The 23789-nt window shown below is 35.8% G+C and overlaps 1 long non-coding RNA gene across 1 annotated transcript in view; it reads right to left on the minus strand.

The window, feature by feature from the left end:
* Positions 1–1093: 1093 nt before the first annotated feature.
* LOC144616137 (uncharacterized) overlaps positions 1094–23789 on the minus strand; it is a 110835-nt gene continuing 88139 nt past the window's right edge. Inside the window, exon 3 of the long non-coding RNA XR_013555141.2 lies at positions 1094–2727. This is a non-coding gene — a long non-coding RNA (uncharacterized LOC144616137). The remainder of the gene's footprint in view (positions 2728–23789) is intronic.

Raw genomic sequence — 23789 nt, forward strand, 5'->3', positions numbered from 1 at the left:
AGTCTCCGACTTCAGCTCGGGTCATGATCTCACAGTTTGTGAGTTTAAGCCCTGCATCGGACTCTGTGCTGACAGCTCAGAGCCTGAAGCCTGCTTTGGATTCTGTGTCTCCCTCTCTCTCTGCCCCTCCACCATTCACGCTTTGTCTCTCTCTGTCTCTGAAAAATGAATAAACCTTAAAATAAATAAATAAATAAATAAATAAATAAATGTATGTTTAAAAAGTTGGTAACATGAGTCAATATATTTTAGTGATTGAAAGACATAGTTCGAAAGATAATAGAATTCCTATAAAGCTCATGATAAGTTAAGTGTAAAACACTTCTGACTATGTCTTGGCTTATACTTGATACATACAATAGAAAAATCTTCTATGAGTGAAAAATTCATAAATATTTTTCATTCTTATGTTATGCTATTACTTATACATTGCATTCCATTGCTTGCTGGTAAAGGGTAAGTTTATATACCTGTGTGGATAACAAACACAAGTGCTATTTAATTATGAGATGATATTACACATATTGAAATATATCCATTTTGTCTGATTTGTGGGTCTATTTTAACAAGGACTTAGCATATTATGTTTTGATTCTTACTTTTCTATATCAGCATCAACATTCTGCATCACTTGAAAACATCACTAATAAAAGAAAAAAGGGAAATACTATATGATTAATAGGTGATATAGTTTGCAATTTGTATCCTTTTTATTTAAAGTGTTATCCACAAATTAGCATGATCAACATCACCTGGGAGTGTATTAAAATCAGAATTTGCATTTTCAAAGATCCCCAAATGACTGTATGACCATTATAATTTGAGAGGACTGTCTCGTCTATGTGATAACTTTCCTTCTGTTTCCTCAATGCTATCAGGACCTATATTTTGTTCACATTTTGAGTGGTCATGTTAACCATGATCCCTTCCTAGCCCTGGGCAAACAAAGGTTGATTAGACTAAGCCACACGTGATCATTTAACTTCCTTTTTCTCTGACTGTTTAAGTACAGGCATGTAATGCAACCTTAAAAAAAGCACTGTAGAAAACATTTGGGGGGCTTATAGAAAAAAATGTCATCACTCTCAAAAAGGTGTGCAAAACAAGAACATGTCTCCTCGTAGATTCTGGATATTTTCATTCCACAAATAACATCTGCAATGACCACAACCCTCTTGAGACCGTTAGGAGAGGACAAAGGAAGAGCAGAGAAGTTGAACTATAGTCTGTAACACCTAGATTTCTTTTATCCAGCACAGGAAACCCTCTGCTTCCGGTATGCTTGTTAAAGAGATGATAACCCCTTTCTTGATGACCTACTCTCATTTGGTCTCTGTTACTTATATGAACAGATATAGTAACTTAAACTAATCATTTGAGTCAATAGTTAGATTAACCACATTATTTGTCTTTAAATCTGCACCTACTAAATCCACGGATGGGATCGCTTTTGTGGATTTGTGGTAGTAAATTACAGACAGATAATGACGTCTTTCCAAAGGAATGGCAGGCTCTAAATCAGAAGAGTTACTTGAATTAAGATTGAAACAGAAATTCAACTTGGATTTTCCTATGTGGATTTTTCTGCTGTTTAAAGATTAAATTTATTAGTTTTCTGTATTCCATTCTATCAATTTGGAAAAAGAGCAAAACAGTAGCCCAATTTGGATCATGCTTTTTAAAGTTTTTAGTGATCTCCATAAATCATAATAATTTAATTATTGCCACGTATAACTTCCTACAAAAATCATTTGGGGAAAGCTCAGTTTACGAAAAAAAGCTAAGGCTTACCCTTTACTTTTACTGTACACAACTAAACAGCATTTTTCATTAGATATACATTTCTATTAGATGTATATTCGTTAGATATGTATAGCATAAATTCTCCTAGACAGCACTGGTCTACTATATTGTACAAGGCAAAGCTTTAAACATATATTTTATTCAGGAAAACTTCATAAATTTTCAGCATACTAGGCCATTGCATTTTCACTTAGTGTTTATACGCATATCTCATTCCTTTGGTTAAAATAATGGCTACTTACAAAAGAGTGGCAGATGGTATTTTTCCAAAATTTGCTACAGGATTATTTCTGGTTCCAAACGTTATTTCAGAACATTGCCACTTTCTTTCAAGAGGCGCGGTTTATTTCCTCTTCCTTTGAACCTAAGTGTGCTTGTGACTGCTCCAACCAATAGACTATGGAGGAAATGATGCTCTGTAACTTTTTTTTTTTTTTCATTTTAATGGTTACTTATTTTTGAGAGAGAGACAGAGTGTGAGCAAGGGAGGGGAAGAGAGAGGAAGACACAGAATTCGAAGCCAGGCTCTGGGCTTCAGGCTGTCAGCACAGAGCCCAATGCGGGGCTCGAACTCACAAACTGTGAGATCCTGACCTGAGCCGAAGTCAGATGTTTAACCGACTGAGCCACCCAGGTGCCCCTGCTCTTTAACTTCCGAACCAGGTCAGTAGAAGGACATGGCATCTGTTTGACCCTCTCTCTTTCTTACTCTGGAAACTCAACCACTTACTGTAAGAAAGCTCAGGCTGCTGGAGAGGCCCCAGGTGGACCCTGGACAACAGCGAACATCAATTGCCAGAAAAGTGAGTCAGCCAGCCTTCAGCTAATTCTAGTCTTCAGCTCAGCCTTCTTATAGTCTGATTGAAACATTTCGGTGTCCAGTCCCTTGGAGTGTGCCTTGACTGAATTCTTGACCCACAGAATCTGTGAATAAAATAAATGGATGTTTTATACCATTAACATTTGAAATTTTATAAATGAATTAAATGTACTCACTCAAATCTTAGAAAGAAATTTCATTCAGTGTGTATGTTAAACTGAAACTTTGCTGGGGCGCCTGGGTGGCTCAGTCGGTTAAGTGGCGGACTTCAGCTCAGGTCACGATCTCGCGGTCCGTGAGTTCGAGCCCCGCGTCAGGCTCTGGGCTGATGGCTCAGATCCTGGAACCTGTTTCCGATTCTGTGTCTCCCTCTCTCTCTGCCCCTCCCCTGCTCATGCTCTGTCTCTCTCTGTCTCAAAAATAAATAAAAAACGTTAAAAAAATTTAAAAAAAAACCTGAAACTTTGCTAATAGTAACTCAATTGGTCAATAGAGATTGGTTGTCAGTAGATATCAGTGGATGTTAGGTGAAATCAGATTTGAATTCGGATTCTCTGTGTCCTGCTCAAATTACTTAACTCTCTGAGCTACCTTACCTGAAAACTAGAGACAACTATTCTTTTTTCAGCATGTGATGAGATTATGGTTAAATATAAAGCATATAACCTAATGCATAGAACATAGTAGATAATAAATAAATATGTTTGTTATTGTAGCATATGTTTTGTTTGGATAATTAGAAACTTTATATAAACAATAGTAATTATGAGCTTTTACTTGAGTGCTTATATTGTATTAGGTACTCAGCATGAAGCTTGGTATGTGTTGTCTCAAGTAGTAGTTAATTTATTTAACACATTACATCATTTTGTACATATTTGATTTATGTCTCAGAGACTCATACAGTTAATTGATTCAATAGGTAAGGATGTCTTTGTTCCAAATCCTGTGTCAGTTACTGTTAATAAAAATGAAATTGATAGGACCACCTTTAAAATATAGATGAAAGATCAAAATACAGAATACTAATAGAAAATTGCTATATCTTTCACACAGACAAAAAATTCCAGTTTAAAGAGTATATCTAAATGTTTAGTAATGTAAAAGAGTAGTACTAAATAATAGAACTTACATAATTTCAATGTGGTACAGCCAAGAGCTGCCTTGTGCAAAGAATATGTATTGCATATTCTGTAAACATTTGGGTATAACATATAGAATCGAAAAACAATTGGTTGAGTTTCAATGTGCTACGTGTATTAATATGAGCTCTATTGATAAAGATGCAAAATATTACACTAATGATTCATTATTTCTTGATTTCATATTTGGAAGTGTAAGCTGAGAAAACTAATCATAGGAGCACATGCGTTTTCAAAAACATGTAACCATCTGGAGTATCTTTAGCAGCAGAAGCCAATATTTGTGCTGTTATTTTCATTATAGGCCTTTCAACGAAACTCTCTCCAGACAAGCAAGAAGCCAAGAAAAGAAATTAGTGGCCATTCAAGGACATGGCTCAAAGACAATTCTATTCTATTAGTGTATGTGTAGCTTTTCTTAAAGCTGTGATAAATTCCCCCCCCCCCCCGCCCCGAATGTGGTTTGTCCAAGAGCAACATCTATTTAGACCATAAAATGGAGGGCGGGGGGGGGGGGGGAGGGGGAAGGAAAGCTCCATGGTTCATTTAAACAGCCTTCTTAATGTCAGAGAATTTTTAGCTGAAGAAAGACATTGCCTTTATTGCTAGCTTATGTTGAATGAATAATTCAGAATGAAAGCAGTTGCAGCATAATGATAAAATTACATAAATCAGAGTGGCTGTTGGAGCCAAATATCTGCCGAAAAAAAAAAATCACCATTTCCTACTCTTCTGTTTACTTAGATGGTGATTTTGTTTGTGCAGATGTTCCAAAAACTATCATTACATGTGTTTCTTTGTGATATTTATAACCTAATTGAATGCCTGCTCCAAGAAATTTTACTTCTCTATTCAAAGTATCCTTTAGACTGATTTGTTTCTTATTGTCCAGTGGAACCTGTACATTAATGACAGACAGAGTTCAAGGTAAATGACCATTTGAAAAGACCAGAATTGAGAGTGGGAAAAGGGAGGGAATTACTAATTATCAGATGCCCGTTTTACGCCAGGTGGCAGATGGTTTACTTTTTTCTTTTTCCCTCCCAACAGCTTTTTGAGTTACAACAATTATTCTGATATTTCAGATAAAAGTAGCTTAGTATAGTTTCTCATTGTGTAAGATCACACAACTACAAAGTGGTGGAATCACATTTGAATAGTTGGACTCAAACTTCCTGCTTTATCCAATATATAAGAGAATAATAATTAAAGCATCAGTGGCTTCAAGACAAAATATTTGTTAAAAAGAAAAACAGAAATTACAGGGGCCCCTGGGTGGCTCAGTCTATTAAGCATACGACTCATGATTTCAGCTCAGGTCATGATCTCATGGTTCATGAGGTGGAGCCCTGTGTAGGGCTCTGCACTAACCATGAGGAGCCTGCTTGGTTTCTCTTCCTCTCTCCTCTCTCTCTCTCTCTCTCTGCCTCTCCCCTGCACGTGCTCCCTCTTTCTCAAAATAAATAAATAAACTTAAAAAAACACAGGAATTAGAAATCTTTGAGGCCCAGAGTAAAAATAGGATGAACTATAGTACTCGGACAATTTAAGCAAATTTTATTTTAAAAGTCTTGACTTTTGGGGGCGCCAGCAACATGACTTTTTCCCTTATTAAGGCAGAGTCACATTTTAATACGTGGGTTTCTGGACTTACTTGCAACTGAAATCTTAGCCTGAAGCTCCCTGCTTGGAAACGGGCCTCTCCTCTGATGAGATTCATGCTAAACTCCACCACATGCCAAATCAACTTAAGAATAAAAAGTCCTATCTGCACAATTGTCTGAATAGCTTATTGATTCAGATTTTTTTAAATAGTGAGTTCAGCAAAATCAGAAGGGCAACAAAACCAATCATTTCAGCCCAGATGGTTCATTCCCTAGCTGCATGTAGTCACAAATAGAAGAGAGAGCTATCTCCATCAACATAAGGCAGCACATTGTCACTTCCTGTACGCATTACCTATTTCCTTCCCGAGAGGGAAATCAATGCAGCCACTTTTTGCCTGGCATTGCTTGAAATATTCATAGAAATTTATTTTGAGAAGGTCAATTTTGAGGCATAAATTTTAATATTCTAATTGCTTACCTATAAATTATTTGTGTTTTCTGAATAAAATAATCCTTAAAAATAAAAATATTATTTTAGCCACTGTTGGTTTTTATAATACATCAAGCTTTGTGCCTTGCTTTTCTTTTCACAACTCTGTATCAAGGCAAATAATTGCACGACATTATTGAAGCTTTCAGGTTAAAGGAGGGTATTAAAGTTCACCAGGGGCAACATCCACATGAGTGCATTAAACAAAGAATTATCTTGGAAATTATCTCCATTATATATTAATTCAACTTCTGTATGGATGCTCCAGTAAGAAGGTAATTTCTATCTATATAACAAACAGATCCTTTGACTAACTTTTTGAAATTTTTAATTCTTTCCTCATACTTCAATTCTTTCACCTGTATTTACCATTAAAGAGGTCTGTGTCTTCATTTAAATGCAAAAATACACTTGATTTGCTATAAGTTAAAAGTAAGGGCACTTTATTGGAGTTGGAAAATTACCATATTTTTGACCTAATAAATAAAATATTGGCATAAGCCATTTTTATTTATCTATTACAGAGATTATTATTTTATGTAGAGAACCCTAACCGTAGAGACTACTTATAGTCTATTAGACATCTGTGTGTCAAAGAGAAAGCTGGAAAATAAGAGACTATTAAGTTTTCACTTAATATATAACATTATTGTAGCTAAAACAGAACTAGACAAAATCATAATTACTGCATCTTCATAAATCTCAACCAATTATTTCATACATAGCTAATATTTAGCAGAAGATGGAAATGACTTTCCGGTAGCTAACATTTTTTTTCAAGCTTCTGTTGTTAAATGTTGGTATATTTATCAATAATAGCCTCTTAGCCCAATTCTACATTTTCACCATTAAAGTGCGTTCTCTCTATAATTGAAGTATATTTTATATCACCAGAGGTGCATTTCCATCTGTTATATCAATATAAAACATAAAGGAGCCATTATATAACTTGTTATTTTATACATCCTTGTCTTTTAAAAATGCATAGAAAATAAAGATTTGATGCTGTAAACTTGAGATGAAGTTGCCATGACAACCAAGAAGCACAACACTGCATACCACTATTCAAATGGGATTTGAACATCAGCAAGAATCTACTACATTATATATTAATAAGTTAGTCCTTTGTTTCGTTTTTAAATAGATGTATTTATTATCATTTTAGCACAAAAAGTTGGTTTAAGAAAAAGCATACAGATATACAACAAATGAAATGTTCTAAGGAATTCCATGATTTTTCTAAAATTTATGATTTGCATAAATATGCCACAGTAGGAGATTTTCCTTTGTATAAAATAAAGATGTAAATGAATATAATATTCAGTGAATTAAACAGTTTTGCGATAGCTTCCCTAATGTAAATTTCTCTCAGTGCACATGTCTAAATATAACCCCTCTGCAAATCTTCATGGGAACATTTCCAACTATGCTTTGTTCTGTCCACTGGAGTATCCTCATAAGTACATCAATGTACTTCCAAACTGGAGGCCCCTGGGTGGCTCAGTCAGTTAAGCGTCTGATTCTTGATTTTGGCTCAAGTCATGATCTCAGGGTTTGTGGGTTCGAGCCCCGCATCAGGCTCTGTGCAGACAATGCAGAGCCTGCTTTGGATTCTTTCTTCCTCTGTCTTTGCCCCTCCCCCACTCGCATGCACTCTCTCTCTCTTCTCTTAAAAAATAAACTATAAATATGTTTTAAAAATTATATATACAGACATATGTGTGTGTGTGTGTGTGTGTGTGTGTGTGTGTGTATATATATATATATATTTCCAAACTGAACTCACTAGCTTTCTCTAAACTTACATTCTAGCATATTCCCTGAATTTTGCTACCAGCAACACTATCTTCCCAATCACCCAGGTTCAAATATCAAAGTCGTGTTTAACTTTTTCTTTTCTTTGTCAGCATTATTTATTTGATTAACTAATCCTATTGAGTCCACCAGAAGAATTATAATCCGGCGTTCCCCTAATTTAAATATTGGTTCAATATTTGTTTTGTACTGCCAGAAGAAAAATTAAATCTTCTATTAATGAGAGCTTACCTATTTTGATGTTAAACATGCATATTTCATAATGTAGGTCCTATTGTAGAAACATAGAAATGGAAGCCAGAAGAGCAAAAGAGGTCAGAGGAGCAGGTGACAGCAAGACTGGAAAAGCATCTATATTATACTGCTTGGTTTTATCTGAGGTTATGAACAAACAGCAAAGTTTTTCAGAAAAGAAATTACTTAAGAAAATTTTGGAGAAAATAATTCTCATGGAAATACAGAGAATGACTTAAAGGGAGAGATTAGTGGCAGAAAACCAGCTAGAAATCTACTATTATAATTCAGAGAGTAGACAATGAGGATACAAAATAGGGTATTGATAGTGGTATTTGAAAATACTTAATGAAGTGAAGACTTGTCTTGGTGCTTTAAAGCAAGAAAACACATAAAGGAAAGGAGAGAATTGCGTTTTAGATTTACCTTAAAGATAGTCAGAGATTTCATAGATAAATTGGGGAAATGTAGAGTTCTTGATACATAAAAGAGAAACACATAGTGAAAGAATTTAATTAACTTGTGGCACTGGTTTACACACAATAAGATTATTTTTATAAATGAGAAACCTAAAAGAATAGGTAAACTGGAAAAGTAAAAATTTGCTTAGTATCTTTACGAAAGTCAGATTACAGGAGACTTTTCACAAAATTCATTTGCTAAATACACATCGCCTTATTTAGGATTCTGAACTATTTTAATGTAACACAATTTAATGAAATAAATAACTGGAAAACTAATTTCACTAGGCAGTTTTGATAAACTAATCTGAAATGATACTAGTAATATTCACACAAAAATAAGGGACTGTACAAAGGAAATGTGTATTTTATTTATAATTTTAGATTAAACATGGAATTTTGAACACAACTACAGTAGATGAGATTTCAACGGTTTTTGAGATTAAATGAAGAATAACAAGGAAAGGAACAGAGAAAGCCGAATGCCAACTGATTACAGAGGAGGAAGATGGTACAAAGCAAGATAGTTCATATGGCAGAACTGAAAAGAGGGTTGATCAAAATTGTTATAAGGATTATTTATGATAAGCCATGTTCTCCATTGCATTTCTCTAGGTAATATCTTTTCTCCCACCTCAGAAAGCATGTTCTGTGGAAACCACGTTAGAAAGTCTCCAGCTCCAGGAACATTGGGCAGAGATGAAACAAAGGAGAACCTCCTTACCCGAAGCAGAAGAAGGAGAAATCACCTTAACAATACAGTGACTCCTAAGTGTCAAACGTATCTGGGCTGAGAACGTATACCATACAGGAAGGAAACTTGATCATATTTTTCAGAATAAAAACTAAATCACCTTGAGAATTATCTTTTTAAATTCAGATTTTGGAGTCTTCCAATGGAATGCCAGTTGCTCTGCCATGATTTCAAACACCGGCCCTCAGACTAGAGCTTCTAATTGTCTTTTCATCATTTCTAGAGGAGTAACAGATGGATAGAGGAATATTTCATATTTATATTTTGTATCTATGGAATGATAAATCACAAGCTTCTAGCATTCATCCAGGAGTAATTATATGTGACCTGAACCACTGAATGTAACATTCCCCGCCCCCCCCCCCCCCCGGGTTAAATACTTTGAGCAAATTCTGAAAAAGTTATCCAGGACATGTTAGAAAGATCTTAGGTGATCCTACATTGTCTTCAAATAAAGCAATTTTTAAATATTGTATGTAATAAAATATCTTATCTCTTTTCAAAAACTCTTCTGAATTTCATCTACAATAATAAAAATCACATTAACGCACTTATACGGTTTCTTATTTTTATAGCAGAAAATTAAGGCCTTAGACTTACCATAAAGCTACAGTAATCAAGATAGCATGGTAGAGTCAAAAGAATAAGCAAATATATTAACAAAAAAAGATTAGAAAGCTCAGAAATAGGCCACCATAAATAGAGTCAACTGGTCTTGGACAAAGGAGCAAAGAAAACACAATGGATCAAAGACAGTCTTCTCAACAAAAGGTGTTAGCACTGAACATTCATATGCAAAAACAATGAATTTGGACACAGACCTTACACACTTCATAAAAATGAATTCAAAATGTATCATAGGCCAAATGTGAAACACCTAACTATAAAACACCTACAAGATCACAAGGGAGAAAACTCAGAGGACTTTGTGACTTTGGGTAGAGTGATGCCTTTTTCAAGAAACACTGAAGACATTACCAATGGAACAAAGAGTTGATAATCTGAATGAACTGCCTTAAAATTAAAAACTGTTCTGTAATGCCATCAAGAGAACGAGAACACGAGACACAAACTGGAAGGAAACGATTGCACAACACATCTGATAAGGGACTATTACCCAAAATATTCAAAGAGCGGTTAAAACTCAACCATAAGAAGAAAAGCCACCCTATTTAAAATATAGGCCAAAAACCTTAAGAGGTACCTCACCGAAGAAGATACACAGATGCCAAATAAACATGTAAAATGCTCTACATCGTACGTCATTAGGGAAACGCAAATAAAACAACAGTGAGATACACCTGTTAAGGCTGCCAAACTCTGAAACACTGACAGTGCCAAACAGTGGTGAGGATGTGAAGCAAGAGGAAATATCACACATTGCTGGTGGGCATACGAAATGATGCAGCCACTTTAGAAGGCAGTTTGGCAGGTTCTAACAAAATTAAACGTACTCTTACCACAAGATCCAGTAATTGCAATCCTTGGCACTTACCAAAAGATGTTGAAAACTTATGTCCTCACAAAGACCTGTACGTGGATATTTATAGCAGATTGATTCATAACTGTTAAAATTTGTAATCAAACAATACGCCCTTCAGGAGCTGAATGGGTAAACACGGTGTGACACGCCCAGATGATGGAACATTATTCAGCAGTGAAAAGAAATGTGGTATCAAGCCATGAAAAGACATGAGGAAACTTTAAGGGCACATTAAGAAGTGAAAGAAGGCAATTAAAAAAGGCTACAGCACTATGTGACTCTAACTAGAGTCTAGAAAACTCATTTTAGAAAAGGCAAAATTATAGAGACAATAAAAATACCAATGGTTGTTGTAGGGGGAGGGGAGAGATGAATAGGCAGAGTACAGACGATTGTAGAGCATTGAAACTACTCTTGATGATATTATCATTGTATATTTGTCCAAATCCACAGAAAGTATAACTCCGAGAGTGAACCCTAAGACAAACTATGGACTTCTGGTGAGTATGATGTGTCAGTGTAGGCTCATCTTTGATAATAAATGTACTACACTTGTAAGTGATATTGATAATGGAGAGGCTATGCAGGTACAGGGAGCATACGGAAAACCTCTATACTTTCCTCTCAAGTTTCGTTGTAAATGTAAAACTTCTCTAAAATATAGTCATAAAAGACAGAGGGGAAGATGGTGGAGGAGTACGAGCTCCTTAGGCTCACCCTGTCCCACAAATACAGATAGATAACTATCATATCATTCCAAGTACCACAGAAATTGACCTGAAGACTGGAAGAACAACCTCCACAACTAAAGGTAAGGAAGAGGCCACATCAAAGAAGGTAGGAAATGCAGAGACATGGTTTGGGAGAGAAATGGGTCACGGCCACCGCAGTGGGAAGGGAGCGACCATCCTAGAGAAGAGCAAGAGACAGGTTAGCACACAGAGGAGTGCACCAGGGAAATGAATCCCCATAGCAATTGGCTTAGAAACTGAGTGGGGCTGAATTTCCTGTTCCTACAACCAGCAGGGCTTAAACCTTGATGTTCTAAAGATCAGAGGGCTTAGCTGAGGCATTAGAGTTAGTCTTGAGAGAAAGGCAGAGCAAACATCTTACAGACATACAGTGTGGAAACAGTGATCTAAAGAGCAACTGGGGCACACAGTGGGGAGGTTATTTGCTCATCTCAGAGCATGTCCCAGAGAAGAAGCATTCACAGAAAGACCCCTCCAGTTTCAAAGAACTAGCAAGTGCCATTTCCCTCCCACTCCCCTCGGGGACACCTGTGGGAACCAGTGCAGCGCTGACACTTGCTACCTAACTTGTTTACACTAAGCTCTGCACCCCACTCTCTGGTGAAACTGACCTTCTCAGTCACACTCACCTCAGTCCCAGCACAGTGTGTTCCCTTCCTGAGAAGACCAGTCCAAATCGCCACGCACACTGCATCTCCTGACCAGGAAGTTTTGCAGGGCCTTGCTCCCAGTGGTGCTGGTGACAGGTATCATTTCACAAGTAGACAGAGCACATGTAGTTAAAATGCCACATTCAGATCAAGGACCAAACACTGCTACAACAGGCCTCTGCAGATGACTGGCCTGAAGGATAAAGCAGCCAGAACACAAAAGCCAAGCACATGCAATACACATTGGAAACATTCCCTGAAGCACAAGGACCTGGGGAATAGGAGATACTGTACTTCAAAGGCACTAAAGGATATCTTTTCATAAGGCCATTACCCTCAAGAACAGTAGACACGCTGACTTTCCTAACACAGAGAAACAGGCACAGAAACGAGGCGACATGGGAAGACAGAGGAATTTGTCCAAATGAAAGAACAGAAAAAAAGCCATGGCCAAAGACCTAAGTGAAACAGATATAATTAATATGCCTGATAGAGAATTTAAAGTAATGATCATAAAGATACTCACTGGGCTTGAGAAAAGAGTGGACGACATCAATGAGACCCTTTACACAGGGATAAAGAATAATGCAGCAGAGATAAGGGCTCAATAAACAAAATGAGAAACACACTGGTTGGAATGACGGCAGGCTGAAAGAAACAGAGAATGAACTAATGACCTAGAAGAGAGAGTAATGCAAAGTAATCAAGCTGAAAAAAAGAGAAAAAAAATTATTTAAAACGAGAATAGACTTAGGGAACTCAGTGACCACATCAAATGTAATGACATTTGCGTTATAGGAGTCCCAGAAGAAGAATAAGAGAGAAAAGGAGGCAGAAAATTTATCTGAAGAGATAGTAGCTGATAACTTCCCTAATCTGGGGTGGGAAACATATTCAGATCCAGGAGTCACAGAGAACCTCCGACAAAATCAGTAAGAGCAGACTGACACAAAGACATATTACAATTAAATGACAAAATATAGTGGTAGATAAAAAATTGTAAAAGCCACAACACAAAATAAGACAGTTACATGCAAGCGAAATCCCATAAGGCTATTAGATTTTTCAGCAGAAACATTCTAAGCCAGAAGGGAGTAGCATGATTGATTTAAAGTGCTGAATGGGAAAAATCTGCAGCCAAGAATATTCTATCCAGCAAGACTATCATTCAGATAAGAAGGAGAGACAAACGCAAGCAAAAGGAAAGTATGACCATTAAACCAGCCCTGTAAGAAATATTAAAGGGAACTTTTAGCAAAAAGGAAAGACCAAAAGTGACTGTATGAAGGTACGAAACACAAAAGCAGGATGTAAAATAAGACACCGAAACTAAAATGTGGGGAGGAGAGGAGTAAAGAATGGATTCAAACTTAAACAACCATCAACATAATATAGACAGCTATATGCAGGAGATTATACATATATCTAATGGTAAACACAAATCAAAACACTCTAATAAATATGCAAAGAATAAAGAGAAAGAAATCCAAATATATCACTGAAGAAAACCAGAAAACCATGAAAAAGGGAAGACAGAAGAAAGAATTAGAGAAGAACTTCAAGAACAACCATGAAAATAAATAACATTTATCAATAATTACTTTGAACACAAACGGACCAAGTGCTCTAATCAAAAGACATAGGGTTGTCAGTGTCTCCTCTCTCCCTGTCCCTCTCCCAATCATGCTCTGTCTCTCTCCCTCTCTCTCTCTCAAAAATAAATAAACTTAAAAAGAAAAAAAGGGGGTGCCTGGGTGGCTCAGTCAGTTAAGAGTCTGACTTCGGCTCAGGTCATTATCTCACAGTTTGTGGGTTTGAGCCCCACATGGGGCTCTGTGCTGATCTGTGTCTCACTCTCTCTCTGACCCTTTCCCCCACGCATGCTCTGTCTCTCTCTTTCTCAAAAATAAATATTTAAAAAAATTTATAAATAAATAAACTTAAAAAAAAAAAAGCATAGGGTGTCAAAATGGATAAAAAACACAATTCATCTATAGGCTTCTTACAAGAGATTCATTTTAGACCTAAAGACACTTGGAGATTGAAAGTGAGAGGATGGAGAAACATTCATCATGCAAATGGATGTCCAAAGAAAGCAAAGAGAAGCAATTCTTATACATGACAAAATAGACTTTAAAACAAAGACCTGTAATAAGTGACAAAGAAGGACATTAGATAATAATAAAGGGGGCAATCCAACAAGAATATATAACAATTGTAAGTACTTATGCACCCAACATGGAAAAACTCAAATACATAAAATAGTTAATAATGAAAAAAAGGAACACTTTGAATAATACAAAAACAGTAGGGGACTTTAACACTCCACTTACATCAAGGGACAGATCATCAAAACAGAAAATAAACAAGGAAACGATCATTTTGAATAATGCACCAGACCAGAAAGATTTAACAGATATATTCAGAACATTCTAACCCCAAACAGCAAAATACACATTCTTTACTCTTATTTTTTAATGTTTATTTTATTTTTGAGAGAGAAAGAGAGCCGGAGTGGGGAGGTACAGAGAGAGAGGGGGATAGAGGATCTGAAGCAGACTCTGTACTGACAGCACAGAGCCCAATGCAGGGCTCGAATTCATGAACCGTGAGATCATGACCCGAGACAAGATCAAGAGTCAGGCATTTAACTGACTGAGCCATCCAGGGGTCCCTACATATTTTTTTCAAATACACATGAAATATTCTCCAGAATAGATAACATGTTAGGCCATAAAACAAGCATCAACAAATTAAAGATCAAATTATAGCACGCATCTTTTCTGACCACAACACTATGAAACTAGAAGTCAACCACAAGAAAAAATTTGGAAAGACCAGAAATACACGGAGGTTAAAGAACGTGCTACTAAACAATGATTGCATTAACTAGAAAATAAAAGAATAAATTGAAATTTACATGAAAACAAATGAAATTGAAAACATAATCGTCCAAAACCTTTGTGATGCAGCAAAAGAGTTTTTAAGAGGGAAGTTTATAGCAATACAAGCCTATCTGAAGAAGGAAGAAGAATTTCGGGGCACCTGGGTAGCTCAGTAAGTTAAGCATCCAACTCTTGATTTTGGCTCAGGTCATGATTTTGCAGTTCATGAGTTCGAGTCATACATTGGACTCCACATCATGGAATCTCCTTGGGATTCTCTCTCTCTCCCTCTCTCTTCCTATCCCCATCCCCTCACACTCTCTCTCTCTCTCTCAAAATAAATAAATAAATAAACTTTAAAAAGAAGCAAGACAATTTTCAAATAAAGAACATAACCTTATACCTAAAGGAGCTAGAAAAAGAACAACAAACGGAACCTAAAACCAGCAGAAGGAAGGAAAGAATAAATATTAAATCAAAAATGATATAGAAACTAAAAAACAATACAACAGGTCTTTAAAACCAGGAGCTGGTTTTTTTTGAAAAAATAAATAAAATTGATAAATCTCTACCCAGGCTTATCAAAAGAGAGAGAGAGAGAGAGAGAGAGAGAGAGAGAGGGAGAAGGGAGGCTCAGTCAGTTAAGCATCCAACTATTGATTTCAGTTCAGGTAATGATCTCATGGTTTGTGAGTTCAAACCCCATATCAGGCTCTGCACTGACAGGGCAGAGCCTGCTTGGGATTCTTTCTCCCTTTCTCTCTGCCCTCTCCCTCTTCGTGCACACATTCACTCATGCTCTTTCCCTAAAATGAATAAACAAACTTCAAAAGAGAGAGAGAGAGAGAGAGAGAGAGAGAGGACTCAAACAAATAAAATCACAAGTGAGAGAAGAGAAATAACAACCAACAAAAACCACAAAAATAAACACAATTACAAGAGAATATTATGAAAAACTATATGCCAAAAAATTGGATGGATACTTTTCTAGAAACATATAGTCTACCAAAACTGAAATAGGAAGAGATAGAAAACTTGAACAAACCTATTAGCAGCCAAGAAATTGAATCACTAATCAAAACCTCCCAATAAACCAAAGTCCATGACCAGATGGCTTCATAGGCAAATTCTACAAAACATTTAAAAAAGAGTTAATACATATTATTCCCAAACTACTCCAAATAATAGATATTGTAGGAAAACTTTCAAATTCATTCTATAAAGCCAGCATTACTCTGACATCAAATCCGAATAGATGCCACAAAAAAAGAGAACTCTGATGAACATAGATGCAAAAATCCTCAACAATAAATAGCAAACCAAATCCAAAAATACATTTAAAAAAAAAAAACACTCACCATGACCTAGTGGAATTTTTCCTGGGTTGCAAGAGTGGTTCAGTATTCACAAGCATGATACATCACATCAGTCAGACAATAAATAAAAACCATATGATCATTTCAATAGATGCAGAAAAAGCATTTGACAATACAATATCCATTCATGATCAAAACCCTCAATAAAGTAACTTTAGAGAAAACATACCCACACATAATATGAAAAAAAAAATGATAGCTAACATCATCTTTAATGGTGAAAATATAAGAGCTTTTTCTCTAAGGTTAGGAGTAAGGAAAAGATGCCCAGTCTCACCATCTTTATTCAACATAGTCCTGGGAGCCCTAGCTATAGCAATCAGGTAACAAAAAGAAATAAAAAGCATTCAAATCAGTAAAGAAGTCAAACTTTCACTATTTGCAGGAGACCTTACACTATATGTAGAAAATCGGAAAGACTCCACCAAAAACTACCAGAAATGAATTCAGTAAAGTCACAGGATACAAAACCAATGTACAGAAATCTGCTGCATCTCTATGCACCAATAGTGAAGCAGCAGAAAGTGAAAAAAAAAATCCCACCTACAAATGCATCAAAAATAATAAGATACCTAGGAATAAACCTGACCAAAGACGTGAAAGACCTGTACTCTGGAAATTATAAAACACAAAAGAAATTGAAGATGACACAAAGAAATGGAAAGATATTTCATACTCATAGGTTGGAAGAACAAATATTAAAATATCTATTCTTCCCAAAGCAATCTAACATTCAATGTAATCCTTATCAAAATACCAATAGTATTTTTCAGAGAACTAGAACAAATAATCCTAAAATTTGTATGTAATCACTAAAGACACCCAAAAGCCAAAGCAATCTTGAAAAAAAAAGCTGGAGGAATATAGATTTTGAGGTTAGAAGGACTCTCCACTCACTTTTTTTCCTCTGGTTTCTTACCAAGGCCATGAAAGCTGTTTGGTTTTCAGTTCACTCTACTTCCTTTCTCACCACAATTGCCCATTGTTTACTAGTGTGATCAATCCTACTCTCTGTGCTAATTTCTACCTCAAATAGCTGTTGGCTTTCCACTGCTTTTGCCAGTGTCGCTCAAAATCCAATTCCTGAACCACCTGCAACATTATTACCTACGGTGCTTGTTTAAAATGCAATTTCTGAATCCCAGCTTAGATGTGCTCAGATACTTGGAGGTATGGAACTCAAAAATTCATTTTTATTACAAATATTTAATGTGCTTGAATTTTTTAAATTTATGCAAGAAATATATGCTATTTTCCTATTTCAAAAGACATACGTAAGAAACCGTTATGGTAATTATTCCTCTCTCTCAAGCTAAACAAAAGGAATAAGACTCCAGAAGATATAGACACTCTTATTTTTTTTTAAATGTGGTTATTTATTTATTTTTAGAGAGACAGAGACAGCACGAGTTGGGGAGGGGCACAGAGAGAGAATCCGAAGCAGGCTCCACGCTGCCAGTGCAGAGCCTAATGATGTGGGGCTTGAACCCAGGAAGCTGTGAGACCATGACCTGAGCTGAAACCAAGAGCCCCACACTTAATTGACTGAGCCACCCAGGCACCCCTAGACACTTTCATTTTTTAACCAACATATTTTGTTTCAAAATGTTTAAAATTTTAAACAAGGAGATAATTCTTACATCCATCATTTTAGAAAACCATTGTTACTCCAACATTCTGTTGATGGTCATATTTGCCTTCCTGCCTAGTGTGTGCTCAATGTTAGTATAAATATTGACTATTCATTTCCATAAGCCTCCAAAGTATCAATGTCATTGTAATACTGTTAAGATTCTCCCCCCCCCCCTTCATTTGCACTTGTGGTTCTCTCTGTCTGCCATGTCTATTCTTAAATTTCCACATGCCTTCTCCCCTACTTCAATTCAGATATCTATTCATCAAAAGTCACCTAATCACAAAGAACTTCCTGGACACAAAGTTTTCTAGATTCCCTTTAAATTTTTTTTTTAATGTTTTATTTATTTTTGAGACAGAGAGAGACAGTGCATGAACGGGGGAGGGACAGAGAGAGAGGGAGACACAGAATCAGAAGCAGGCTCCAGGCTCCGAGCCATCAGCCCAGAGCCGGACGCGGGGCTCGAACTCACAGACCGCGAGATCGTGACCCGAGCTGAAGTCGGACGCTTCACCGACTGAGCCACCCAGGCGCCCCTCTAGATTCCCTTTAATCTGGGGTTCTCATATGACCACTTATGGAAAATGATCATGGAAAGGAAAATGACATTAGGGAGATGAGATTGTGTGGTGAAGTATTGTATTCTTCTGATAAAGCTGTGTTAAATTCTACCATTCTACACCCTAGATTAGTAGGCTCAAGGTAATTTGCCTCAAGAACATTTTTTTTTTTCAAATGTGTAGCATCCAGGCTTGGTTTCATTTTCTTCTATATTACTGTAAACTTCTAAAATTTTCTGGTAAAACCCTTTAACATGGATTTTCTAATTGATGGCTAAAATCTTGACCTATAAAAGAGACAAGCTCATAAAACTCCATGTCCTTTCTACTTTATGACATTAATTATAATTTCTTATCAGTTTTAAATTTAATTCCCTTTTTAAAAAAATAAACTTCACACCCCCCCTTACTCACAAGTGTGTCCTTAACCCTTTATACAGTTTTGGAAAATGAAAGTTTCTTATTTAGTGGCATGAATATATGAGTGAGTGAATGGATAAATGAAATGATTAGTAGTACTATACAAAACAGGTAAAGAATATGTAATTATTTATATAGTCTTATATAAAGTATGTATAGTATGTCAAAAGACATATATATAGTGAGATAAGGTCCACTACTGAGGGAAAAAAAAATATCTAAGAGTCATTTCTTTCTGTATGAAGTATGTATAATAATATTTTTTACCTCAAAGACTTATCATAAGAATTAAACAAAATAATGTCTTTAAATCATTTATTAGAGTGTCTGGTATATAGCCACAATACAAATGTAACGATATCAGGACCTATACTTCTCAAGAGGCTAGAATTTTTTTTATCGATGTTAACAACATACAGAAGTACAGAATAAAGCACATTAACCAAATCTATAAATCACAGAAATTATGACCTTTCTTATCATTGTAACAATTATTGCTATTTTTATAGGAAAATGTCCAACCAAATGTAAGAGCTTGCAAATTATAAATAGATATATATCCTTATAACCTCTCCTTCTTTGAAAAAAGTGACAATGCCATAAAAATATATGTCAATACATGGCCATTCTAAAATTGTGTTTCAAGCTCCTAGCAGGTAAGCTTTTAAATCCTATTCTGGTTTATGAAATACACTCCAGCATAAATAAGATATTTTGTTTCAGGCAACTAAATGTATATCATTTTTCTAAAATTTAACAAATCTGTAAAACTATTATTAGATTTGATTCATCAGAACTTAATGGAACAAATATATCTTAGCCATAAGACTGCAGGGTGATAATTATTGTTTTATTAAAACTACCTCTGATATCACTTTGGATATCTGAATATAATACTTACTATTATTGAAAAGCATCCCCCAAAATTGAGTCTTTTTTTCCTTAGTCATTATATATGCATTCATTGCCTTAAAACTAGCACTTTGAATAAAAAATTGTTGTGACTGGGGCGCCTGGGTGGCTCAGTCGGTTAAGCGTCTGACTTCGGCTCAGGTCATGATCTCGCGGTCTGTGAGTTCGAGCCCCGCGTCGGGCTCTGTGCTGACATGCTGACAGCTCAGAGCCTGGAGCCTGCTTCACATTCTGTGTCTCCCTCTCTCTCTGCCCCTTCTCTGCTCATGCTCTGTCTCTCTCTGTCTCAAAAATAAATAAACATTAAAAAAATTAAAAAAAATTGTTGTGATACATTAAAATTATTCTGTGTCCATAAGCATGATATCATAGCAGTTGTAGTATTAACGATAATAATATCTACTATATGGATATTACCTACTATGTTCCAGAGATATTTTACATTCATTATCTTATTTAATCCTTGTAAAAATCCATGAATAATATATTACTATCCTCAGCTTACAAAAAGAGAAACTGAATGTTAAAATAATGAAATCAATGGCCCCAGATCACACAGGATTTTGAATAACCAAAGTTCAATTTTAGAAAGGTCCCTAAATAAACTCAAAGGTTGTCAGGGTTTCAGCACATTTATTTTTTGTTGCAAACTTTAAAAAAAATCCTAGGGGCGCCTGGGTGGCTCAGTCGGTTAAGCAGCCGACTTTGGCTCAGGTCACGATCTCGCGGTCTGTGAGTTCGATCCCCGCGTCGGGCTCTGTGCTGACAGCTCAGAGCCTGGAGCCTGTTTCAGATTCTGTCTCCCTCTCTCTCTGACCCTCCCCCGTTCATGCTCTGTCTCTCTCTGTCTCAAAAATAAATAAACGTTAAAAAAAATTTTAATAAAAAAAAAATAAAAAAAAATCTAGAGCATCCTTCAGAATAGGAATACCAATGTCTTTTCTACATATTAAAAGATACTATTTTTTAACATATGAGATTGGCCAGGATTCATATGCACTGTTTCAGAAAGAAGAAGCAGTTATTGTCCTGCATTGTCAATGGAGTCTAAATTATTTAGACTGCAATAGGTAACAATTTGGCAATTTGGCTTAGCAATGTTACTTTTAGTACAATATTTCATTGATTGTAAGATGCACATACTCTTACCATATTTTGTTGATTATAAGATATATTTTAAGATCTCTAAAATTGAAGTGTATCTTATAATTGATGGTGTATATTATTTATATGGTGGTGTTTTTCTCTTTCCTCATGATACCCAAAATAATGGCATATATTACAATAAGTAGTTAAAATTTCATGCAAAATTTAATAATATGTAGAAAAGCATATCAAAAAACACTGTATAAAAATAATACCATGATTGGGGCACCTGGGTGGCTCAGTCAGTTAGGCATCTGACTCTTGATTTAGGCTCAGACTGTGATCTCACAGTTGGTGAGATCGAGCTCCACACTGGGCTCTGCACTGACAGCACAGAGCCTGCTTGGGATGTTCATCTAGCTGCAAGTTTTACCTTTCAGGTACCCAAATACATATTTTAAAATATTATTTGAAACTATTGGGGTGCCTGAGTGTCTCAGTCAATTAAGTGTCCAACTTCAGCTCAGGTCATGATCTCATTTGTGGAGAGTTCGAACCCCTCATCAGGCTGTGGCTGACAACTCAGAGCCTGGACCCTGCTTTGGATTCTGTGTTTCCCTCGCTCTCTGCCCTTCCCCCACTCATGTGCTGTCTCTCTCTCTCTCTCTCTCTCAAAAATAAATAAAAAATAAAAAATGTAAAAAATACATTATTTGAAACTATTATATCCATAACAACATGCTTCTAATTTAAGCAATTCTTTTTTTTTCTTTTTTTTTTAATTTTTTTTTTAACGTTTATATTTTTGAGACAGTGAGAGACAGAGCATGAACAGGGGAGGGGCAGAGAGAGAGGGAGACACAGAATCGGAAACAGGCTCCAGGCTCTGAGCTGTCAGCACAGAGCCCGATGCGGGGCTCGAACTCACGGACCATGAGATCATGACCTGAGCTGAAGTCGGACGCTTAACCGACCAAGCCACCCAGGCACTCCTAAGCAATTCTAATTTTAAGAAGAAGAATTCCTACTTCTTCAGGAGCCATGTAACAGTAATACAGCTTGAAATTAGAAAGGTGCAAATCTTACTGGATTACTGTTACATGGCTCCTGAAGAAGTAGGAATTCTTTCTCTTAAAAAAAATCATTATTTATCTTCTTTTTTTTGCAGGATTTCCTAAAGTTGACTTAAATTAACTATATGTTATATATAATATTTGTCCCATAATTATTTGGAATATTTTATTAAATATTGAATTGGGTTTTATTTGTTCAGTCAGTTAAGTATGATTATATTGTTTAACATAATTTCTACTTAGAAGAACAAAATATTTTCTGTTAAATTTTTCTTTTATGACTATGTACTTTGGAGATATACTTGTTTTTATTTCAACATTGACCAATGTGGTATCAGTTATCCCTTAAATTATCCGGGATATGTTTTAGATCTTTGACTTTTATTGACTTTCAGATTTCTGAGGAACATCTATTTTATTTTTTTCCTCTCGTTTTAAAAATTTACTTAAATTTGATATTTGGAAATTGTCCAGTGGTTTTCAAATTGTGGCTGTATATCTTATAAGAAAGCTATGCAGCAGAAATGGAAATTGCTTCTTGTCTTTCAGAAAGTGAAATACACAGAATTGAATGATCAGCAATAACTCAGGGCACAGATTCTCAAGAGTTAATTGTGTAAATGAGATTAACCCTAAACAGGCAACAGCAAACCTCTAGAGCCAGAAGCCCAGGAACACAGTCTTCATATAAACAAGGGGAAAAAATGGATGTTGTTGCACCACATGTTGCCTTCTACATCTATTGTTTGTGTAGCTGGAGCTTAAAAAGCCTTTGAGGACACATCCTGGAGTCGTTTACTAGCCCCTACGAAGACAGAATCTTAGTTTATAGACTTATCTACACTTCTTCGTTGACACTTTATAGTATGTGCTCCAGTGGGCCATAAAAATGCTCAGCTCGTTGTAAAAAGACCCATCTCCTTCTTTAGGAGGTTTGTTTTACCTGGAGTTTTATATGACTATTGTGACTTTCCCCTTGTTCAGTGCTTTCCGTTTCTGTTTTTCCTTTTGAGCCTTTTTGAAAAAATAGAATTTGGTGTCCTCGCATATCTTTAAATTTTTACTCTATCTTTCCACCAAAGAGTTGCAATGATAAAATTATGCTGAGGTTACTTATTTGAGAGCTTAGAAATATGTATAATATCTTAAAGTTTAAATTAAACTTGGAGAATCTTGCAGAAGTGACTTAGCACGAACAGAAAGCTATAATCACATGTTGAAATAAAAAATGCAAAGAAAATGTCATGCACTCCTCTGCTGTATTTAAGTGTAACTGTTCCACAGAAAATGAAGTGTTGGCATTAACATCATCAATGTGTTTATTCTTGTGAAGAGCGAACATCTTAATGCCATCCTGAATAAATAATGTGGTTTGTGCTGAATTGATCTCTGAAGAAAGTACAAGGAATGTAGCTAGAGGGGCCTCATTTACTCTGGTGAATAAACTCACATTCATGTGTGGGTGTCATATTTATATGCAGATGAACTGAACACCTGCAATCTTAAAAATAAAGCATAAGCTACTTACAAACTTCTTGCATTTAGTGTACTGGTATATAAATATATGCTGAGGAAAAACTATCTATTAGAAACTAATGTGTTGTAATTAATTTTTCTAGTGTGCAAGATCATAGAACCTCACAGGATTCAGAAGAATTTTACCATAAGGGTTTATGTATAAACTTTCCTTCATGTCTTCCTTAATTATTGATTTATATATAAATTCTACATTTTATGAGAATGCTACTGAACAAGTTTATGATACTAACTTTTCCCATTTCAAAAATTCCTCATGAACTTTAGTGTAACAGCACAGAAAAAGGGCAGGAC

The sequence above is a fragment of the Panthera onca genome, chromosome B1, assembly GCF_046562875.1.
Source record: "Panthera onca isolate mPanOnc1 chromosome B1, mPanOnc1 haplotype 2, whole genome shotgun sequence".
Classification (NCBI taxonomy): Eukaryota; Metazoa; Chordata; class Mammalia; order Carnivora; family Felidae; genus Panthera; species Panthera onca.